This window comes from Salvelinus alpinus, chromosome 6 (genome assembly GCF_045679555.1).
Source record: "Salvelinus alpinus chromosome 6, SLU_Salpinus.1, whole genome shotgun sequence".
NCBI classification, from domain to species: domain Eukaryota; kingdom Metazoa; phylum Chordata; class Actinopteri; order Salmoniformes; family Salmonidae; genus Salvelinus; species Salvelinus alpinus.
In genome coordinates this window covers 89,372,329-89,381,403 of record NC_092091.1, presented here as the reverse complement: position 1 = coordinate 89,381,403, position 9,075 = coordinate 89,372,329, and positions in this window count along the sequence as shown.

Sequence of the window (9,075 nt, the reverse complement as noted above, 5' to 3'; positions counted from 1 at the left end):
CTACCTGGTTGGATCCCCTGACTCCATAACAACAGCTAGTCTACCTGGTTGAATCCCCTGACTCCATAACAACAGCTAGTCTACCTGGTTGGATCCGCTGACTCCATAACAACAGCTAGTCTACCTGGTTGGATCCCCTGACTCCATAACAACAGCTAGTCTACCTGGTTGGATCCCACTGACTCCATAACAACAGCTAGTCTACATGGGTTCAACACAAACAACTAAAAGACATTACAGACTTCGACTTTATATTGAAAGACGGTAGTAGACATTATAATAATTTTTCAAGTAGACGTTACAGACATTAAACATGTTTATTTAACTAGGCAAGTCAGTTAATAACACATTCTTATTTACAATGACGGCCTACTTGTAAAGCCCCCCCCCCTGGCCAAACCCTCCCCTAACCCGGACGACGCTGGGCCAAATGGGCGCCGCCCTATGGGACTCCAGATAACAGACGGTTGTGATACAGCCCAGGATCAAACAGGATCAAACCCAGGTCTGTAGTGATGCTGTGCCTTAGACTGCTGCGCCACTCGGGAGCTTAAGTTAACATTGCTGACAGATAGTTCTTCCTAACCCTTTAGGAGAATACAGCCTACACACCATTGTTTCTTGTTCTGGTTTAGTAGTAGCCTACACACCATTGTTTCTTGTTCTGGTTTAGTAGTAGCCTACACACCATCGTTTCTTGTTTAGTAGTAGCCTACACACCATCGTTTCTTGTTTAGTAGTAGCCTACACACCATCGTTTCTTGTTCTGGTTTAGTAGTAGCCTACACACCATTGTTTCTTGTTCTGGTTTAGTAGTTTCCTACACACCATCGTTTCTTGTTCTGGTTTAGTAGTTGCCTACACACCATTGTTTCTTGTTCTGGTTTAGTAGTAGCCTACACACCATTGTTTCTTGTTCTGGTTTAGTAGTAGCCTACACACCATTGTTTCTTGTTCTGGTTTAGTAGTAGCCTACACACCATTGTTTCTTGTTCTGGTTTATTAGTTTCCTACACACCATCGTTTCTTGTTCTGGTTTAGTAGTTTCCTACACACCATTGTTTCTTGTTCTGGTTTAGTAGTAGCCTACACACCATTGTTTTTTGTTCTGGTTTAGTAGTAGCCTACACACCATTGTTTCTTGTTCTGGTTTAGTAGTAGCCTACACACCATTGTTTCTTATTCTGGTTTAGTAGTTGCCTATAAAGGTAACACGCATTGCTTTGTTCTGCAGGAAAATGTCCAAAGATGGAAAAATTGGTTCGTCTGGCAAGTACTTTTATAGGCGTAAGATGGCACAGTGATGCCACCTGTTGGTAAATGTTCATTACTGCAACTCCAGTGTTTTTACCGGTGTGCTTGAGATACCCGGATGTATTGCAACATACTGAACAAGACTGGTTACTCGCGTCAATGTCTCTGTCTCGTCATTTAACATTAAAACAAGTACGTTTGATTGATCCAGAGCTGGGGTGTACTCATTAGTGCAAACCTCACCAACCCGTTGCAAAACGGTAGGGGGGCGGACCGACTTTTGGAAACCATGATTTAGTCAACATTTACATCGTTTATGTGCCAATTCTTGCATGTCACTTTTACTTTGCCAACTTGACGAGACGGACTAGTTTCTTTAGCGACAGATTTACACATTTCCGATGCACGTCTTCTTTCAGGAATTGAAACAACGCAAAGTTTCGACTGTGTTGGGGATCACGCGGATATCAAATCACGATAATGTGCTATCAATCGCCTATAACAACAACTCTATACCTCATAGCCTTTAACATCATATTAATTAGGATAATCAATAGTAATCAACATATAAGCCTGCAATTATTATTCTTGAAAGTTGAAATCCGTATTGTAATAACTTTACAATTCTGCGGATGTTTTACCGCTAAATCACCTCTCTCTACAATAGTCTAAGTTCTCAAAAATACTTTTCTATATTAAATTGTAAAAGGCTACAGACCTCAAACATGTTTCTTCGACCGGAATTCCTCTAAGTTACTTCCTTATATAATGTAGACTACTTCCCATTTCAACACAGTCGACGCGTTCAACACGTATAGGTTTATATATTATATGTTCATATTTATGTCATATAAAGTCTTCATACACTTAAAACAAGTATTCAGCCCATAAATTAATATCCTATCTGCAAAAAAAGTGGGTTTGTATTAATTTTATTTGATTGAGTGATGTTTTGCAGTGTTACCAGCAGAGGGCAGTGTGACACAACAACCAGGTTTGGCAGAAGGACGCTAGACGGTCATATCTGTGTTGTTATGGTAACATGATAGGATGGGTAACCAACGATATACATTGATTCTGCAAACCCCAAAACAAACTGATTACAATGTGTAGTATGTGACGTTACATTGAACTAATCACACGTATTAAAGACCAACTCAAATAAACACATTCCATTTCATTTATTGAACATGTATTTGACAGAGATTCTGCACATCAACATTTCTGTAAAAGTGCCAGATTTAGCCAGCTAGCTAGTTTTCAACTGTAGTTCCTGGGCATGTAGATACAAACATTTTCATAAAAGCGTTAAAAAATAAAATTGCCCTAGTACTAACACACCTGATTTAAATAATCTGTGGTTTGATGATATAGTTAATTAGTTTCGTCTAAGGTGTTCGTTCTGGGGCAAAAACTAAAACACGGACCTTTTGGGAGTCATGGAGGACAGGTTTGAAAAAGACTGATCTAAAATAACGTGATTCAAATGAGTTAACTTTTGTAGGCCTACATCAGCTGTACAACTTAAGTGTGTGCGGCACAGGTGGCTGGTGTCACTTCAATTGGGGAGGACAGAATGAATGGAATGGTATCAGACATATGGTTTCCGTTCCTTTCACACCATTCCAGACATTTCTTTCATCCTTCCTCCCTTCACAACGCCTCTTGTGGTGTCTGGGGGCCTATTTCACCTAGAATAATGCGATTCAAAATGTTTTCTAGGCTGTGTTTACACAGGCAGCCCAATTCTGATATTTTTTCCCACTAATTGGTCTTTTTGACGAATCACATCAGATCTTTTCACATCAGATCTGATCTGATTGGTCAAAAGACCAATGAGTGAAGAAAAAAAAATATTTGAATTGAGCTTCCTGTGTAAACACAGCCATGGAACTTTACAGTAATCCAGTCACTAGATACCCAACTGTACCTTAAACATTTCCAACATCCATGACACCCAGGTAATTTGACAAATTCATTTCTCCATGTCGGTCTGGAGTTCTCTTCCTCACGAACTAATTAAAAGTGCAATATGTAGCTTTGTGGGCGACCTGACCAAAATTCACGTGAGTTATAGATGTGTCTTCTGGTTGAAAGCAAGTCTGATGTGTGCCATTTCCCTGCTTCCCGTCCGTAAATTTAGGCATCTCTTTTACTCTCGGTTTTGTACACCAGCTTCAAAACAGCTGAAAAAAATCATAAAAAAGGAGTTATTAAAAATATGTTTAATTGGTTCAGATGTTACAATGATTCTCTACACTATGTATGACTTGTTTAGACGAACCATCTGAAATTTAGCAGCCATGTAATGATGGAGCTATTTCTGTATATTGCGTCTTAGACTGCAATTACCAGGATGCTTTGCGACAGGAAGTGGGCGTGAGAACGAAAATGCTCCACTTATGAGCAAGTGACGAAGGATAAACGTAGCTTTCGCTAGCAACTTTCTTTTATTGTTTTATAGAATCTAAAGTGGTCAAATGTAACGTGAAGTATTATTAAAATACGCGTTAATCTTATAACCGACGTCCCGAGTCATTACTTTAAAGATCGTTATTCTATAGGCCCCTTTAAGAATGTCTCCTAGTACTTTTACAGTAATCCAGTCTACCAGATTCCCAACTGAACATTACCAACATCCACCTTCTCAATGAGATCATCTGTGATCTTCATCATCACTGGGACTGTATCTGCATAAAGACCAACAGGTCCCTGTAAGTCTGCATGGCAGGCCAGTTGTGCAGAGAATTCTGGACAGAGCTCTATACAGACAGAGACTGGGAATTAATATAGATAGACAGACACACAGCCTAGGAATTAATATAGACAGGCAGACTAGGAATTAATATAGACAGGCAGACTAGGAATTAATATAGACAGGCAGACTAGGAATTAATATAGACAGGCAGACTAGGAATTAATATAGACGGGCAGACTAGGAATTAATATAGACGGGCAGACTAGGAATTAATATAGACGGGCAGACTAGGAATTAATATAGACAGGCAGACTAGGAATTAATATAGACAGGCAGACTAGGAATTAATATAGACGGGCAGACTAGGAATTAATATAGACGGGCAGACTAGGAATTAATATAGACGGGCAGACTTGGAATTAATATAGACGGGCAGACTAGGAATTAATATAGACGGGCAGACTAGGAATTAATATAGACGGGCAGACTAGGAATTAATATAGACAGGCAGACTAGGAATTAATATAGACAGGCAGACTAGGAATTAATATAGACAGGCAGACTAGGAATTAATATAGACAGGCAGACTAGGAATTAATATAGACAGGCAGACTAGGAATTAATATAGACAGGCAGACTAGGAATTAATATAGACAGACAGACTAGGAATTAATATTGACAGGCAGACTAGGAATTAATATAGACAGGCAGACTAGGAATTAATATAGACAGGCAGACTAGGAATTAATATAGACAGACACACACACAGTGACAGACTGACCGAACAACCGACCAACAGATCGCTATAGATAATATAGTGAACTAGACAGTGTAGATGCTCACCGGATCATCTCTAGGGGTTTCAGGATGTTCTCACAGGTTAGAGGAGCATGAGCAGTCTGGTTCCCTGATAGTAGACTGTAGAGTACAGTAACACACCTCCAGCATGGTCACTACCCTGATAGTAGACTGTAGAGTACAGTAACACACCTCCAGCATGGTCACTGCCCTGATAGTAGACTGTAGAGTACAGTAACACACCTCCAGCATGGTCACTGCCCTGATAGTAGACTGTAGAGTACAGTAACACACCTCCAGCATGGTCACTACCCTGATAGTAGACTGTAGAGTAACACACCTCCAGCATGGTCACTACCCTGATAGTAGACTGTAGAGTACAGTAACACACCTCCAGCATGGTCACTACCCTGATAGTAGACTGTAGAGTAACACACCTCCAGCATGGTCACTACCCTGATAGTAGACTGTAGAGTACAGTAACACCTCCAGCATGGTCACTACCCTGATAGTAGACTGTAGAGTACAGTAACATACCTCCAGCATGGTCACTACCCTGATAGTAGACTGTAGAGTACAGTAACATACCTCCAGCATGGTCACTACCCTGATAGTAGACTGTAGAGTACAGTAACACCTCCAGCATGGTCACTACCCTGATAGTAGACTGTAGAGTACAGTAACACACCTCCAGCATGGTCACTACCCTGATAGTAGACTGTAGAGTACAGTAACACACCTCCAGCATGGTCACTACCCTGATAGTAGACTGTAGAGTACAGTAACATACCTCCAGCATGGTCACTACCCTGATAGTAGACTGTACAGTAACACAACTCCAGCATGGTCACTACCCTGATAGTAGACTGTAGAGTACAGTAACACACCTCCAGTATGGTCACTACCCCAAGAACACAGTGGCCTCCATTATTCTGAAATGGAAGAATTCTCTGACAGAGCCCCAGAGTTCCTCTGTGGAGATGGGAGAACCTTCCAGAAGGACTCCACCAATCAGGCCTTTATGGTAGTGGCCAGACGGAAGCCACTCCTCAGTAAAAAGCACATGACAGCCCGCTTGGAGTTTGCAAAAAGGCACCTAAAGGACTATGACCATGAGAAACAATATTCTCTGGTCTGATGAAACCAAGATTGAACTCTTTGACCTGAATGCCAAGCGTCACATCTGGAGGAAACATGGCTCCATCCCTACGGTGAAGCATGGTGGTGGCAGCATCATGCTGTGGAGATGTTTTTCAGCGGCAGGGAGACTAGTCAGTTTAGTTTATTTTAACAGGGACAGTGCACATTAATCAACGTTTCAGTAAAAGTGCCGGTTTTAGCCAGCCGGCTAATTTTCAACCGCAGTCACTGGGCAGGTTATTAAAAACAATTACAATACAGACAATCATTGAGCAGTGAGCACATGCAGAGCAACATAGGACAAGCAAGACGTAGCATACAGACAGAGCAACATAGGACAAGGAAGACGTAGCATACAGACAGAGCAACATAGGACAAGGAAGACGTAGCATACAGACAGAGCAACATAGAACAAGCAAGACGTAGCATACAGACAGAGCAACATAGAACAAGCAAGACGTAGCAGACAGACAGAGCAACATAGGACAAGCAAGACGTAGCATACAGACAGAGCAACATAGGACAAGCAAGACATAGCATACAGACAGAGCAACATAGGACAAGCAAGACATAGCATACAGACAGAGCAACATAGAACAAGCAAGACGTAGCATACAGACAGAGCAACATAGAACAAGCAAGACGTAGCATACAGACAGAGCAACATAGAACAAGCAAGACGTAGCATACAGACAGAGCAACATAGAACAAGCAAGACGTAGCATACAGACAGAGCAACATAGGACAAGCAAGACGTAGCATACAGACAGAGCAACATAGAACAAGCAAGACGTAGCAGACAGACAGAGCAACATAGAACAAGCAAGACGTAGCATACAGACAGAGCAACATAGAACAAGCAAGACGTAGCAGACAGACAGAGCAACATAGAACAAGCAAGACGTAGCATACAGACAGAGCAACATAGAACAAGCAAGACGTAGCATACAGACAGAGCAACATAGAACAAGCAAGACGTAGCATACAGACAGAGCAACATAGGACAAGCAAGACGTAGCATACAGACAGAACAACATAGAACAAGCAAGACGTAGCATACAGACAGAGCAACATAGAACAAGCAAGACGTAGCATACAGACAGAGCAACATAGAACAAGCAAGACGTAGCATACAGACAGAGCAACATAGAACAAGCAAGACGTAGCATACAGACAGAGCAACATAGAACAAGCAAGACGTAGCAGACAGACAGAGCAACATAGGACAAGCAAGACATAGCATACAGACAGAGCAACATAGAACAAAAAGCAACAAGACAAAATCCATAAAAGCAACAAAGTGTTTCCACACCTTACAAGTTACAGACAACAGACAACATGGAAAGCGGCAATACACAGCTAGAGATTATGTTCACAAGTCTGATTGACCTTTAGCCGTGTCTTCATGTTTTTTGTGAAAGTGTGATCGGTGGTGCAGTTGTGTGTGTCTGATGGCAGTGTATTCCAGACATGGGAAGCGGATTTACTAAAGGTGCTTTTCCTTAAGGGAACTATACAGTCACCTCTCATGGCAGACCTTGTGGCTCTGCTGCCATATGTTTGGGTTTTCTGTTTAACAAAAATATTGAGTGGAGGGGGAGCCAGGCCCTTTAGGATCTTGAATACAAGACATGCGTCGGGGTAGGATCGAGGCAAAGATGAACGGAGCAAAATACAGAGAGATCCTTGATGAAAACCTGCTCCAGAGCGCTCACGACCTCAGACTGGGGCAAATGTTCACCTTCCAACAGGACAATGACCCTAAGCACACAGCCAAGACAATGCATGAGTGGCTTCGGGACAAGTCTCTGAATGTCCATGAGTGGCCCAGCCAGAGCCCAGACTTGACCCCAATCTTGACCCTCTGTCTAACAACCTGACAGAGCTTGAGAGGATCTGCAGAGAAGAATGGGAGAAACTCCCCAAATATAGGTGTGCCGAGCTTGTAACATCATACCCAACAAGACTTGATGCCGTAATCACTGCCAAAGGTGCTTCAACAATGTACTGAGGAAAGGGTCTGAATATTTATGGAAATGTGATATTTCAGTTTCTTTTTTTCTTAATTTTTTTAACATTTCTTAAAACTTTTTTGCTTTGTCATTATGGGGTATTGTGATGTCATTCTGGGGTATTGTGAGGTCATTCTGGGGTATTGTGAGGTCATTATGGGGTATTGTGAGGTCATTATGGGGCATTGTGTGTAGATTGATGAGGATTTTATTTTTCATCCATTTTAGAATAAAGCCGTAATGTAACAAAATGTGGAAAAAGTCAACAGGTCTGAATACTTCCAAATGCACTGTACCCCGTATGGCTTGTAATGTAGTCTATATGTATCCCTTATGGCTTCTAATGTAGTCTATATGTACCCCTTATGGCTTCTAATGTAGTCTATATGTATCCCTTATGGCTTCTAATGTAGTCTATATGTATCCCTTATGGCTTGTAATGTAGTCTATATGTACCCCTTATGGCTTCTAATGTAGTCTATATGTATCCCTTATGGCTTCTAATGTAGTCTATATGTATCCCTTATGGCTTCTAATGTAGTCTATGTATCCCTTATGGCTTCTAATGTAGTCTATGTATCCCTTATGGCTTCTAATGTAGTCTATGTATCCCTTATGGCTTCTAATGTAGTCTATATGTATCCCTTATGGCTTCTAATGTAGTCTATGTACCCCTTATGGCTTCTAATGTAGTCTATGTACCCCTTATGGCTTCTAATGTAGTCTATATACCCCTTATGGCTTGTAATGTAGTCCATATGTATCCCTTATGGCTTCTAATGTAGTCTATATGTATCCCTTATGGCTTCTAATGTAGTCTATGTACCCCTTATGGCTTGTAATGTAGTCCATATGTATCCCTTATGGCTTCTAATGTAGTCTATATGTATCCCTTATGGCTTCTAATGTAGTCTATGTACCCCTTATGGCTTGTAATGTAGTCCATATGTATCCCTTATGGCTTCTAATGTAGTCTATATGTATCCCTTATGGCTTCTAATGTAGTCTATGTACCCCTTATGGCTTGTAATGTAGTCCATATGTATCCCTTATGGCTTCTAATGTAGTCTATATGTATCCCTTATGGCTTCTAATGTAGTCTATGTACCCCTTATGGCTTCTAATGTAGTCCATATGCATCCCTTATGGCTTCTAATGTAGTCTATGTACCCC